The following is a 16,741-nucleotide window of genomic DNA, read 5'->3' on the forward strand; positions in this document are numbered from 1 at the left end:
TCCGTTCTAAAAATAATGTTTTATGGCTTAAACCGTTACTAATGGTTTCGAAAAAATGCATGAAACATCAGTTTTTGAACAGAAATATAAAAATCTTCGATCTAATTTTTTGTCAGCAGTCTTATATAACTGGTTTCCATGGGTTTTTGCAAAAATTGGCTCGTTCCAAGACAAAAAATAAAAAAGTTGTCAAAATGTTCAATCTGTGAGAGTGCAGCTTAAAATTGTGACATTATTTTAAGGCGGAAGTGTATAAAATGCTTATTTAATGATTACGTTGATTTGAATTTGAAATTGGTAGGAGAGAAAATTGGAATGTAAAGCCAAACATATGTGTATGACAAAGTGAGCATTTGAACATATCAATATTCATAATAATATTGAGGCACTGAAGACATTGTGTTGCATAGAAATCAAAACATACTTAAGCATTTCAAATGCCATTCATATGTATCTATGAACATGTCTTTCCTGTTTGTTGTTATTTTGATCTTTTGGTTTTGGGTTTTGCACAAACGCTATGAAAAATACATGTACATGTATTGTAAAAAAAAATTGAATGAGTATGAAATTCTTTTTTTCGTTTTTTTCGCACCACTCGTCCAACATTGTTCCAAAAAAATCCGTTAACCAATTAATAAAAAAATGGCCTTAATATATATATATATTATAGTTTTTGATACGTACGAGCCTTTTATAACATAACCGGTAAGGTTCTGTCATGTGTGAAGATTATATAATAAATTCTCACTGTGGTATAACGTGAAGAAACTTGATTCAGTGTTCATGTCAAAGGGTCTAAAGTCCTAATTTGAGCCATCAGTAAAACCATATAACCGGGGTGGAAAAATATATGTCCGTCAATTATCTGAAACTTGCCTGATGTTTGTCGATAATAAGTTTATATTTGTAAATTACATGAAACACACATTCCAAAAATCGCAAACTAGGTAAAGCTTATTAGGGTTGAAATTGATATTTGGAGTCTTAGTCGGTTTAAAACTATATCTCCGTCAATTATCTGAAACTTGCCTGATGTTTGTCGATAATAAGTTTATATTTGTATATTACATGAAACACACATTCCAAAAATCGCAAACAAGGTAAAGTTTATTAGGGTTGAAATTGTTATTTTAGTCGCAATTGAACGAATAGCAAAGTAGTAATAATAAAACGGCTTGCTAAAATGAAATAAAAATACATACAATAACAGCTAAGAACAGAATAATAACATAATCTTTAGAACAAATGAATATTAACAGTTAATTATTTTAAACCCCAATTGACAAATTAAATGATGGATATAAAGCAGGTTATGAATGGTTCACAACATCATATGATCGAATGTCAAGCAGCATAAGTTTAAATATTATATATTTCAGGACGATTGTGAAGAAATTTTGATAACTTAAACTAAGTCACTTTCGTTGGCTTAATGTTGCGCGAGAATGGTTTTGTATGGTTGAGGATATTAAAGTACCCCGGGAAAACCCACTTGCCGGCTTGGTGACCACTAACCCAAACTCATATGCTGGGCAAGAGCGGGACACGAACCCGGGTCGCCTGGTGAGAAGCGAGTGTGCTAACCACTGCGCTAGTCGGAAAACCAAGATAAAAATATATGCACATAACTATCCGGGTTTGGAGCAATATAATTATAATATTCGTTTTTGTCAATGAAATTAATAAACGTTTCACGCTATGGATTTTATCGCCTATTATGGAACATGGTATAATTCCTGTAAATCCAAACCAAGGCAAAGATTGAGAGGTTATTCTAAACTGGAGACCAATATTTTCTTCTTTCTGTAGATTATAAAAGTGCAAAAATGTATATCGTTTATATATTGAAAATACAAACAAAACAGGGGTTGTTCATGGATATCCTCTTCGGAAAATATAAGGCTTAAAGGTGTATTTAATATTTAATAAAAAAAACAGATAAGCTTGGGTTGATTTTAGTTTGCTGATCCTAAAATGGCTTTTAATCCTGAAGCAATTCCTCATACTTGTCAAATACATTTCAATTTTGGGGATAGCTTAATAACTAAACTTATATCTTCCATTATAAATGGTGTCGTGAAAAATATTGGTTTTCTCTCAGAGGAACTTAAAACTAAGAGAAGAGTCACACGAGGCTTCTTTCTTCTGTCTTATGGATTATATGTACTGTCACGAACTTTTGTCCAACTCTATTAAGAAATTCATTTTACTATATGTTTTGGCAGACGATGCGAGAAGCTATAAAGATCGAATCAAAAGGTATTTTCAAACTTAAATACTTAACAATTCTTAGAAAATATCTGGCTTAAAATAAAATGCAATAAATGTGCAAACTTAAGAGTAGGATGTGTTTAATCGTACACTACGGTTTTTACTCAACACAATCATCCTATCAGTCATTTTATATTTGTCACTCATACTATTAGCAAAATTAGAGTAGATCATATTCAATGTAAAACGGCTCCAAACACCTCTGGTGCTGAGCTTATAGATTTGATCATAACAAAAACAATTGTAACGTAATTTGTTTATCTAAAAAGGAAAACGTTTAATTCTATTTTTTCCGTGCAGAAACGAAAAATTTAATTGCAAAATTATATTCCTAACACTCCTCTATTAGCTGGTGTTTATTGCTAAAACACAATCAACATCAACCAGCGACGCTGGTATTAGGGGGTAATAACTGTATTGCCCTCGCATATGCAAGGATTGTCAATTAACTATCAACAAATTCACGACACGCAGGAATAAGGGAGCGTTGACTTTGTTGTCCTTTAAGTTAAATGTAACGCTTATTCTAATGAAATGTCTACATTAACCAGACATACTCGTGCTAGAGGCCATTGACTGTGTTGCCCTTAAATGTGTCATTAATGCCAATGAACTGTCTACATCCACTATCTACTACTAGGTTAGCGTACGGTGACTCTATTACCCTGATAACCGGCATTAATGCCAATGAACGATCTACATCCAACATCTACTACTAGTTTAGGGTACGGTGACTCTATTTCCCTGACAACCGGCATTAATGCCAATGAACGATCTACATCCACCATCTACTACTAGTTTAGGGTACGGTGACTATGTTACCCTGACAACCGGCATTATTGTCAATGAGCGATCTACATCCACCATCTACCACTAGTTTAGCGTACAGTGACTATGTTACCCTGACAACCGGCTTTATTGTCAATGAGCGATCTACATCCACCATCTACTACTTGTTTAGGGTACGGTGACTATGTTACCCTGACAACCGGCATTATTGTCAATGAGCGATCTACATCCACCATCTACTACTTGTTTAGGGTACGGTGACTATGTTACCCTGACAACCGGCATTAATGCCAATGAACGATCTACATCCACCATCTACTACTTGTTTAGGGTACGATGACTATGTTTCCCTGACAACCGGCATTATTGTCAATGAGCGATCTACATCCACCATCTACTACTAGATTAGAGTACGGTGACTATGTTCTCCTGACAACCGGCATTATTTTCAATGAGCGATCTACATCCACCATCTACTACTAGTTTAGGGTACGGTGACTATGTTTCCCTGACAACCGGTATTATTGTCAATGAGCGATCTACATCCACCATCTACTACTAGTTTAGGGTACGATGACTATGTTACCCTGACAATCAGCATTATTGTCAATGAGCGATCTACATCCACCATCTACTACTAGTTTAGGGTACAGTGACTATGTTACCCTGACAACCGGCATTATTGTCAATGAGCGATCTACATCCACCAACTAGTGCTAGTTTAGAGTACAGTGACTCTATTACCTTGACATATGACATCATTGGCAATGAGCTGTCCTCATCCACTTTAAATCGTTTTTTGCTGAAGGGCATTGACCGTGTCACTCATACATGTATCATAATTATAAATGAACTGCATACATCAATCGGATACTGCTGGTTCAAGGGACGTTAACATTGTTTTTTTTTACATCGTCCAGTCTAAATCCTAAATGACTTCCATTTAAAAGTAAGTTAAAAGCCTTGACATAATTTCCTGGACAAGTGCGATCCATGGTCACAATACTCTATATCAAATACCAAAAACAACACATTCATTGAATACTGACCTCACGTATAAGTTTGAAACGTGGGGCATAGTACAAAGACTAATGATTCTCAAGAAATAAATGTTTAACAGCATATACTAATAAAAGTTGTATATTAATTATCTTTATTATCTTAATTATAACGATGCTTTCTGGAAATGGTACCGTTATTATCGCTGCTACATCTACTACTGTTGCACTTGGTACTGTTGCTAAAGTTGCTACTTTTGTAACTACTTGCATTACCACTTACATTACTACGATAACTACTTCGGACATGTTAAACACACAGTTCTGGTTTTAAAGTTTATCATATATTGAGAAACATTGATAGCTTGACTCACAGGACATGAACAAACAGGCATTGTAAAAAAGTCATATGTTAAAGTGATACCCTTATTCAAAATCAATACATACACATGTATAACAAACATAAATTTTGAGTGACAAATCTTGAACTGCTTACTAGATAATGCATTTATGAAAAATATCAATTACTGATAATATTATTGTTACCATGTATTTAATAGCTGAAAACACAAAAATATTAAATGATCAGTGCGTGCTAAAAGATTAACAGTGATCTACTATAGTCTCATAAGGCAGAAATACCGTGTTTTCTGCACACTTCGTTCAAATTAAACTCTGAATCCTTCATAAGAACCATTGTTTTCGACATTAATTCATCCTTTCTGGTATTTAAACAATTGTATTAATTGTGGTAAATCTTATTCGGGAGTATTAAATAGTGCATCTTTAAATAAAAACAAAACAAATGAGGATGAAGGCTACATGTAATATTTATGAACATCTCAATACTGGTATATTGTACTAGTGTTTGTGTCATAAGTACTTAGCTCTTATGATATGTCATTTTAAGTTATAATATAAGTTTAACTGCTATGTATAAAAGTAATACAATGTTCTTATTCGATGATGGTGTCATCATTTATTACAATATAGTAATTTGTTTTATTATTACAGAAAAGGCAGTTGGCTGCCCAGAGCAATGGCTTCAATTTGAAGGATACAACTTTCTGTGAGCTCTTCCCTGAAGATGCAGAGGTATGCCAGTAGGGAATTGTAACCATATAACGATAAATCAGTGCTCCAGCTAGGCCTAAATGACAGGGGACAGTGCCCTGCTGCTCTTTTCAGGCACCCTGTTCCCTTTTTCCTATGCCCAGCTGTGCCCTATGAATATGAACTATATTTCATATTTATTGGACATATTCTCATGTCAAATTTCAAACATATGACAAAAATAATTAATATACATAATTTTGACAATTAAGTAAAGATAACAGCTAGGGTTTTCTAACAAACTTTGAGTATTGAACGTAGTTAAAACACAAAAACAATAAAAATTGAACATTGACCCTTGAAAGTGCCCCATTGAGGCTCATTCAATGTGCATCAGAAGTGCGCTTTCTGACATAACACAACATATAGGTCAATACTTTCGAGCAAATTTTACTAACAATAGAGAAAAAGCATAAAATAAACAAGTTCATACTTTATTATGGGACCAACACAAGCCCAGTCAGAAGAATGATGCATTGGTTTGTGAATGGTTTGCAAATTTTACATTGAAAGAGTAAAAAAAAATGTTTTCTGAAGAAACCATATCAGATTGGGAAAAACTTGTGTTTTTGTGAAATCAGACTTGAACTGTTAACTTTGAGAGAATCGATGTTAAAAATAAGAAATAGTTACATGTAGATGTCCTAAAATCTACATGATTAAGAATGGGCAGAGTGAGCATAGCATATGAGCCCTTTTTATCATAAAGATATTGCTTCAAATCATCAAACTGACTAAGAATACAGCCTCATTTGCCGACACATTCTCAAAGCAAAATCTGACACAGGGAATGTATATTGGACGAGTAAAAGTAGGCGGAGCCTTAATCACCCGCTAAAGTTGAAATTCTAAATGAGTAAGCTTAGTACTAAATGATTGCCTATCTGCATTTTCATTAGCTGAAAATGTAGGTTGTATTCTAAATTTTGGTTCAGCCAGAATCTACTTAATTCAGAATTTCAGAGAAAAGAACCTGAAATATAAAGACCTAACTTTCTGACTGCATGTTATATTTTGTCGTTAAAAAGCTGCTTTCTTTCCTGCAGAAAATTCGTGAAGATATACGAAAGCGGGAGGAAGAAATTCGTGAGTCGACGAGTCAGTCCCTACAAAACAACAGACAGTCGAGTCTCCAGGGCGGGGACCCAGAAAACGTTGGGAATAATGGCCTCCTTGGTACAGCGCTATCAAACATTCTCGTTATCATTGGATTTGCAGCCTTTGCCTACACAGTGAAATATGTGTTAAGAACAATTGTGGAGTGATGTAGGGGACTATAGCTTGTCTGGAGGGTTTTAAGAAAATGTTGAGGTGTTGTCATATCCTTGGTTTTGTGTCATGAAGAAACTTTAACCCTGGTCATAACTAAAAAGAATGGTCAAGATATTCAACACTTGTTACCCAAGATAAAACAACATGGGGCCTTATTCATAAAGCATATTAAGTCATTTCCTAACTTAAGTCAATTTCTGAAAATCTCCATAGTCATATTAAAAGAAATGTATAAGTGTTTTTAACATTACAGTAACTATGTTTTTTCAGTAACCAATGAAAATAATGTATTTTGGAAATTCTTTATTTTTTATTACATATAACTGAAGAGATACTCAAATAAGGAAAGTGACTTAAGTTAGGAAATGACTTAAGAACTTGTTTGAATACAGCCCCAGGCACATATCTCTGGATTTAATAATTGTTATGTCCATTTTTTACTGAAAAACAAAAGACGAGCAATGGCAATCACTCTGTGGCACTTTCGTTTTCTATTTCTAGATATTTATTTTTATGTAAGTGGTTTATCATTCTTCTTGGTCTGTGAACAGAAGGTACACAATATTTGTGATAGTGTGATAGACATTATGCTTACTCAGTACTTGTACTTCGAAGATGTTTTTCTTCCTTATTCATGGAAAATTCTTACTTACCATATACGGGCATGTATATACATGATAAATATGATTATGTGTATATGTAACCCTGGTTGAAATCTCTTTCACTAAGAATCTATAGGTTCAATATAGTTTTAGTGCAATTATTATTTCCGCTAACATTACCTTTGATAAATCTTGTTTTAAAATTTGCTTGATATTTTTTTGTGTATTATAATGTTTGTTGTTATAGTTTTGTTAGTCATTTTATTAGTTAAAGTTATTTTTAATTTGAAAATTATATAATATGCCTTGAAATGATGTAACTGTAAGAAACTGTTAATGAGGGCTGTCCTAAAATAGCATATATATAATTTGTTGATAGGTTGTTGTTGTTTTTCCACAAAGAAGGCCTTTTGCAGACAAATTGTAATGTTTGTAAATGCCATTAATGTTATGGGTTATTGCAGTAAAAACACAAAACCCACGAGAGGAAGTCAGCATGCGTGTTCTTTCGCCTGTCCAATCATTTTCTTAGTAAATGGGTGGATGTCTTTTCTCACTAATTTTGACCCAAAAGGGTAAATTTGCTTCTGTAGGGGGTGGTATAATTTAAATGTGCCTTCCCCCCAGGGGTTAAGTGGAATAGTCCTAACATAAAATTTCAAGGGATATAATATTTGAAAGACCAAAGTCGCAGTGGCCCTCGCTAACTTCAATCCCAGTACATGGCAGTATCAAGTTACCTTTATATAACATAATGCACTTTTTATAATAGGGTGGCTACAATTTCTCAAAATACATATTGCATTATGTGGAGCCAGTATTGAAATTTATTGCAATTATATTGTTCTTCGATAATTGAGGAGAAATTTCTGTAAAGAGTTTTTATAAGACTTATTATTGTTAACCAACCTTGTTAAGCATATCATAAGGGAACATTATTTTAAAAAATTAATAAAGGTTGACATAAAAAATGTGCAAAATGACTAAGTGAACAAAATATTTATACTTATTGTTCGTAAATTATTACTAGACAAGTAAAAATTTAGTTAATGTTTTGTTTTTCACATTGAGAGGATTGTTGTGTGAGGATTTCTGCATTCATGAACGTCTTTAAAAAAATGTTGCGATATATATATATATATATATATATATATGGATATGACGGAAATTGTATTGTGATACCTTATTATGAGATATGTATTGATATTGTTGCCAGCTTAATATTTACTGTATATATTGGTTTATTTCTTGAGCTACTGACTACAACCAGCACACAATATTTTGATTATTTATGAGATGAGCCACATCATGTTAATTTGGGCCTTAGGACATAATTATTACAAATGAAAAAAAGAAGATTTTGTCTTTTTGTTTTAATTTCTTTCAAACTTATTTCTATGAATAGTTAATGGCACATCATTTTCTTAATGACAATTAATTTACCCATGTTTACATAGAAACCATGCCCTTCTTCATGGTTTTATTCAAGTGCATTCATAGCACCCGGTATCTTTTTAATGACAATTAATTTACCCATGTTTACATAGAAACCATGCCCTTCTTCATGGTTTTATTCAAGTGCATTCATAGCACCCGGTATCTTTTTTTGAACGGCCCGATGTTTAATATATTAAATGAATGATCATACTTTGCTTTCAAGGTTCCGTGTAAGGATAAAAACTTCTGTCTTTTATATTCTATTTCAATATGAATAGATTAATTGTGTGTGAAATTTTAATCTTGTCCTTTTGTTTAATAGCATGTTTTGTATTTGACATCTGAATAATTGTACAAAATGCTCATTGCATGGCCTTACTTTTTAAACACAAATCTGAATCCATTTCAGAATTCTTCCTGAAACTCCTTTAACTGAATCACAAAATACAAAAATAAAAGCAAACATGTCCGAAGGCCCAAATTGTGCAATGTGGCTCAGACAATTCCTTCCAAATTTAGTTTCTTACACCGAAGTGTACTGGATGACTCCATGTATCACTGCTTGCTTTATGATTTCAGTGATTATAAACTTACCGGTAAGAATTTTATCCCTCATTCTCCCATATTGAGACTTCATGTAATTCTATTTTCTCAAAGAAAAACAACAACATTCATTTAGCATTTATAACCTATGATCATGTTTTGTTTCTATATTGTTATATATTGTTATTTCATTGTTACATTCACTGTTTATGGAAACCAATATAGTTTAAATAGGTGAGCTGCCTTATCATATGGCAAAATGGTGAAAAATCCATCAAGTACATGTATAAATAAAACATGGAAAACAACAGGGAATTGCCGACAATCCTGTATAAATGCACAATACCGGTAATCAAGGCAAAACAAACACCAAACAAGATGTTGTAATGTCGCCTTTGTTAATTGCATCCTATGTATTGCCCAAATAATACAAGTGTTGTAGCTAATGAGTTATAGGATGGTGTTGCACCCTGCTCTTTTTTATATCACTGCTCTGCCCTCAGGGAGACCAACAAGGACACCCTTCTGCCATTTTAGATTTGAACGCTTAATATAATACACATGTCCTATGTCTTATTTAAAATATTATCTGGCAGTCGAAACTTAAAACAAATGTAATTAATCACATGTATTATATGTAAGTTCTTCACAGCCCAAGTTAATGTGTCCTTTACCCTTAACCTTATAACACCCTGCCCCCTTTCTGCGAAACACCCTGCCCCCTTTCTGCGAAACACCCTGCCCTTTAAAACCTGGCTTAAACCCAATTAATACCCTCAAAATATTGATAAGACAGCTCACCATTTTCATAATCTTTACTGTATATGCCTTCGATTCTGTTTATAACACTACATATAGATATATGTTATATATTTTCAAAGAATCAATAGTTACAAGGTAGATGTATTTTCATATTCAAGTCGATAGTTAGTTGGTATTGCATTTGCGAACATTAATGAATCAAGATAATTGTGTAGACCTCAATATTTAATTGAACAGGTACTGCTGCCACTGTTATTTCACTTGAACTGTTGAATCAAACTATTTAATTTTGTGACTGTTTCTGACTTTCAATATTATGTGGTTAAGTGATGAATAAATTGTTATAATTGTATTTGTTTGTTAATTTGCTTACATTGACCGCCTGTAGTGGAATATTGTTAAAATTGCCAACTTATTTTATTTTTTATTTTTCGAGTTAAGCGTGCGTTCGCCTGCCCGGTTCTATAACTTGGAACAAGTGTTGATCGCTAGGGTGAAATGGTGGTACACTCGACATTATTGGTCAATTTAATACTTAATTGCCTCCAGTGGTGGAGATATATGAATAGGAAAAGACGGATTATCAGGGAAAAACACACAAAAGTAATTGATGAACAAACAAACACATATAGATAGGATGTATACAAACTATTATAAAATGATTAAATATGACAAAAATATTTAATATGAAGCAAATAGACAAGGTGATTGATGTGATAAATACTTTATCGAAACGGAACAGAAGAGGATAAATGATGTTAATAGTAGGAAAAACCCACTATATAACAATTGTGCAATATGCAGATGGTGTACGATTTCTATGTATATTCAATATACAATGTACGTAATGAAGTCACGTAATCATACGTTGCTTCACGATTTGAAACAATATTACAATGGTGTATCGGAAACAGCAACATATGCTAGAGTTAGTTGACTAATCATGCATATACCTTAACATCGATAATACACTACTAAGAGAAGTAAGCTTTCATGCATTTAACAATGAAAGAGTACGAAACGTTAAGGAAAGCATTTTCCTCAGAGCTATCTAGTAATGGCGGCAAAGGAGCGCATAGAAGACGGAGACTGAGACGAATGGATCAAGACCAAGGCTAACCAGTTCAGTTACAAAGTCATTTGAACAAATCAGCAATACATGCAATAAAAACTCATAAGTATTTGGACAATGTTGGCGCAGTCCGCGCAATTACATGCGACAATTTTTCATGGCAAATACAATAACATTTTACACAGTACAATTATGTTCCTTAAGACAATAGGTTTACACCAGAGTTTAGCAATAACTAGCGTCGTGTTTGGAAATGGTAGTTTACTTACGACGTAAATGACATCTAAATGGTTGGATGCACGGACGCAATATACGAAATAACATAATTCTATTATCATTTGCTATTTTAGTGTTCCACATGCCATTTTCAGAAGCATTGATTGTTCTTTTGACGTATGCTTTCCAGGCGTATTTTGACGGCAGAACAGATTCAACAATGTAATCATTTATCATATGAACAATATTATATTTTTGTAGAATATAGCAGATATCTGGAATAAATCATAACATAACTGTGTTTATACCTCGGGGACTCCTTCATACATAGTATACTTGCAAGTAAATATTTGCTTCGTACTATAATGCTCAGGAAGGGTTAATATTTTATGTAAGAACATAAGCTTTCTACTATCAATTTCAGAACATATTCCCTGACATAGACTGGACCACATCTGAGCATGAACGCGTTGATATACTCTGAATTTTCTTTGATAAACCATGTTGTAGGGCATCAATTTTATTTTAATCGGATTTAGACATGTCATTCATTAACACAGTCCCATACAAGAGTGTTGGTGGAACAACTTGTGTATACAAACTAACTGACGTAAAAAGGTTTACACATAAGGGGTGAACGCCCTGTGAAATAGTCTTTTGAATTCTACCGCTTTTTCGTTCGCCAATTAAAGTAGATATTTTTTATGACCCATCTAAAAGAGGGGCGGGGGCAGGTATTATTATATTTTCAAAAATTAAAGATTTCAAAGATTTTTGAAATAGCCACCCAACAGTCAAAATCTTGATTTTGCGGAAAAAAGTAGAAATGTTATTCTAAACATATTTGTACTCGAAGTCACTTTTACTTGTCTTTCTTAACAGAACTCAGCAATTTAATAATTGAAATAAAAAAAAACTGTCAGCAGAACACACGATGTTTCATTAAATCATGCAAGAAAGTCATGATGATCCCCATGCCCTTCCACAGTTTCTACTAAAACCTTGCCGAATATTCTCAAATTTCCATTATGTAAAAGGTGGCAGCGGTTTTAAATGCCACATATCTATTGTTTGAAGGCAAAATTATAAAATCCACATGTATTTAGGTAGTTTAAGGTAACCGCGGGGTGACCATTAAAGGTCACAGAATACTTAATAAGTTCCATATATATTCCACTGACAATGATCAATTTGCACGCAATATATCACTGATTTGTAGTGCTTCACGACCCCCAACACCATACTTGGGGAGAAAGTTCCACATTTGTACTAAACATTAAACGGCGTTAAAAAAACAGTTACGTTTCTTAAAAGAATAAGAAAATTAGTTGAACATATCTACTATGTGTTCGGTAAAGTGATCAAATCTGGTGACGGTGTACAAACATTGCGGTGAAAATGTAAACAACAAACTAGAAAACAGCATGTTCAGTCTGTTTTTGAAATCACAAACCATTTAGCCTCAAAACTTATCATATGGACAGTAGCCAATGGTCTGAGATTGAATAACCATGATTTGATTCGTCAAATTAAAAGAACTAACAATGAGTAGACGCTTCCGATTTGGTGTGTATTTTGCCCTACAACATGGGTGAGAAAAATACTGTAAAGTGTTCTAAAATAAAATTAAGTTTTATTTAACGATTCTGGAAAGAAATAAGCTACTATTGGTGTAAATATAAGTAATAAATTGAGTGATTTATGTCATAATAGGGGATGTGAACGCAGCTGGGGTGGTTTAAGTACGGGCGGAGTCTACACTAAATACTCGTGCACAGACAAGCTTCTTTCGTGAATGTTTCACATGCAACAACATCAAGGTTTTTTTGTAATTCATTAATGTGTACCTTATTTTAGAAATACACTGCAATGTTCTTTATGTAAAAAGTACAATAGTAACTACTATCTCAGTTATGTTTGTCCCGTTTGGGATTGCCCATCTAGGTGCATTGGAATTGGAATGGCTTTATATATATTCATCACAATCGTGAATGTTATCAGAATAGCAATGCCCATGGGGTTTCAATGCGCATTCTGTGTTCTGATTTAACGTTCTCCAAGATAAAAGGATAGTTAGCATGCAATATATCATGTTTGTACGCTATTATGCAGTCTGACTGTTTTGCCATTGACGTTGTCAAAGTAACGCTGGCTTATTTATTTAACGGCGTTTGGAGCAATACATTGTGAACGAGAGATCGTTCGAAAGGAAAAAAAGCCAAAACGATAAGAAAAACAACAACAACAACACAATAGTCTTGTTTGCATTGAAGTGCAACACTGGCTTTTGTATATTAAAGCTGCACTCTCACAGATTTATCATTTTTAATTTTGTCTTTGAATGGGACAATTGTTGCGTGAATGTCTGAAAACCAGTGAAATAAGACTGCTGACAAAAGATTAAATCTCTATTTATCATATCTACGTTCAAAAAATGATGTTTTATGGCTTAAATTGTCAATAACGCTTTAAGAAATATGATGAAATTTTCGGCAGTTTACCAAACAATTAAGATCAGTTCTGCTGTAAGTTATCAGCTATGACTGAATTAGACATTGATGCCAAAATGAGCCGATTCTGGGACATGTTTTTAAAAAGTGTCAAATCTGACAATTTGTGAGAGTGCAGCTTTAAATGGCATGCTATATAAGTTTTAACACTAACTCAAGAGTATTTTTTCTATCATATTATTTGATTTTTTGGACTGTACGTGTGAAATCTAAATACCGACGGTACTTCTTCAATTCGAAGACAGAGTTATTTTTATATACAGTACAACGTAATCGTAAAAATCGCTGAATCTATGTATCCTACTAAATACCAATTCTTTAATACGCTTCAAAATTCTTGGATAATTGTACAATGTACGATTATGAAACATTAATTAAAGGTGCTATACACCGTACATGATGAAAAAAGAGAACATTGTCGAAAACTGGCATAAACTTGGAATCGATGTACAATGCATTGAAACTTACTAACTGAAGTACCATATAATTAACAATTAGTTTATCTTTCGTATTTTTCCATTAAAAAAATACTAGGTATGCATATTTAGTAGAATTCATTCTTATGCGTGATTGGCTAGTCGATGTTATCACGTTATATTATCAAGTTAGGTATAAAGATTAAATATTCCAATTGTTAGGGTAAACCTTCTAGCAAAGTGGATATTACACTGGATTGCAATTTTGGCGACATCGGTGCGAACCCGGTCTCCGACTCGACTCTTTAAAACATTTTTTTATTACAATTATGATATCAAAGAGTAAAATATTTTATTAAATAATTGTCCTGAGATTCGTTACAGAAGAATTTTTGTTGGTGTAAATCTGGTGTATAGTCCCTTTAAAGTTTAGTTGACGAAAATATTAACGTTGAAATGCCTTCGTATAATGTATCAGATTATTGTCCACCAACAGCCGATGGTTGTCATTCATATAATCTGAGAAACAACGAACGAATAGATGTTCTTATTATACAATAATTTAGCAATACCGTTTTCCTTAAATATGTGGAATTCACTAGATATAATTTGAAATATAATATACTGATCAACTCTTTCCATTTTCAAACGTAAATTTAAAGATCAATTTAAATAAACCAATCTTATCTTTGACACCTTTTTGGAGAACGTCGCATCACGGTACATCATGCTAAGCTTAGAAGCTATTGTAGTGATCTCAACGACTTGCTTAAAGCTGATATCTCACATATTGACCGTTTTGACAACTTTTGTTGTTGTTTTTTTATATTTTGATTTTTTGCGTAAATATGACTGCTGACCAAACATCAGATCGCAGTTTTTCTTTCTACGCTAGAAAATTGAAGTTATGTGGCTAAAAGCGTTACTAACGCTTTAAGAAAAATGTGCACTTTGGCAGTTTTCCAAACAATTGAGATCTATTCGTTTGTAAGATATCTTATATGACTGCATTGAAGGCTTTGGTGCCAAAATCAGCTGATTATGAGACAACAGAAATGTCAAAACTGTCAATCGGTGAGAGAGCAGCTTTAGCAGTAACATTCGAGACTCACCGTTTTGCATTCATTGCAATGTTGAGCAAAAACCTGAGCATGTCTTGTTTACGTAAACACTTTTTGCCTACCAGTGATTATATCTCTCAAGAAACACACGGCAATTGCATTAAAGTGTAATTCGGCGGAAGAGGATAATGTCTTCATTTTTTGTGAAGTTCAACGTGTTATTAAAGGGACGAGCTCATGTTCTTTATTAAAATGCACATTTTATGTTTGACAAAATAAAGTGTGGAAAATTATAAGGTGTGTTAAAACCAAGATACTGACCTTTTGAACCCTTCAACAAATGTTAATATATGTTCAAATGGGGTCTTTGAGGTCCATGCTTTTAAGAATTGTTAGTAACGCGATTCAACTTATGGTATATGTATGTGTGTGTATGAATCCTTGTGGGCGCGATCTTTCGATGTCATTTTTCTAATTGTTCCTTGACTATACCGGCATAGGTTCGCTCCCCACTAAAACCATAATAATTTGTTTTAAGCTTTAAGTTTTGTGTACGAAAGAGCTGGCAAATATGTTATTTGATATACGTTGTGTGTGCTAAAGGTTGACACATATGTTATTTTATACATATTTTTGTGTGCTGAGGATTTTTACAAATTGTATTGAATAGACGACTATGCCAAACTTCCGCTTGAACGCAATCTCCGTCAAAACAAGAACATATTTTGATTTCTTTAATGCTCTAGACTGTCAAGGCAACATGGATTTGTGGTTTTTCTCTGTTATTCGCTAAAGGGTAATTTGATAATAGGATGATAGACAGTGCTGCAGGTTTACAAAGGCCCCCAATCAAACCGAGACTGCTAGTGTCATGCGTTTGGCGTCCATCGTGTGCTCCCGAAGTACTTCCTATACTTGATGTACTTATTGCAAATACAAATACATCGATGAAAGTCAATGAAAACTATTTTCGAATCAAGAAATCAAAAAAGGCATAAGCTATTGCCATTAGCTGGCTTAGTGAACGTTGATGAAGTCAATATCGGGATTTTTTGTAAAGATTACACCAGAATGCATTTCGGCCTAAATTGCCATACTTTTTAAGGCCATACCAAATGGTGTCTATGTTTAGCGGCCGCATGTGGATAGGTTTTATACAATTTATATGATAAACGATCTGGCCGAATATTTTAAATTACTTTTTCTATAATTTCGACTACAGAAAAAAATAATAACATGCTGTATTCTTTGTACTGGTATTTTTGGCATTTTGCGTTACTAACGTAAATTTCTCAGCATATTACCAAGCAATCGAGATCTGTTCTATTGTAAGTTATCTAACATTACTGAATTGAACGCATTGATGCCAAAATCAGAGACAATCTGTGAGAGTGCAAATGTAAAAAGGAAACATAAATGTACCTACTCGTTCACTTTCAACGCAACCTTTGTGGGAAAATTAATGCTACGAAACATGATAACATACAATACTCATAGAGTGTACACAATACTGCAATTATCCTAATTGGTCGCTGAGTAGAGGCTCCCAATTAATGATTAATAATTCAACAACGATGAAACATATCGGATTGATGCACATAAGTCTCAATAACAGATTTATATAAAAAATATGTCTGTTTTTTGCTTTGAAGTTCCGATACCGACAAAACAAAATG

The 16,741-nt window shown here is 33.4% G+C and overlaps 1 long non-coding RNA gene across 1 annotated transcript; it reads left to right on the forward strand.

Moving 5' to 3' along the window:
* The first annotated feature begins 5,071 nt into the window (after positions 1-5,071).
* On the forward strand, positions 5,072-10,142 carry LOC128203164 (uncharacterized). Its single transcript, XR_008255880.1, has 2 exons — positions 5,072-5,156; positions 6,221-10,142. It is a non-coding gene; the product is annotated as an uncharacterized LOC128203164 (long non-coding RNA).
* The last annotated feature ends 6,599 nt before the right edge of the window (positions 10,143-16,741 follow it).

Source organism: Mya arenaria, chromosome 9, assembly GCF_026914265.1.
Source record: "Mya arenaria isolate MELC-2E11 chromosome 9, ASM2691426v1".
NCBI lineage: Eukaryota > Metazoa > Mollusca > Bivalvia > Myida > Myidae > Mya > Mya arenaria.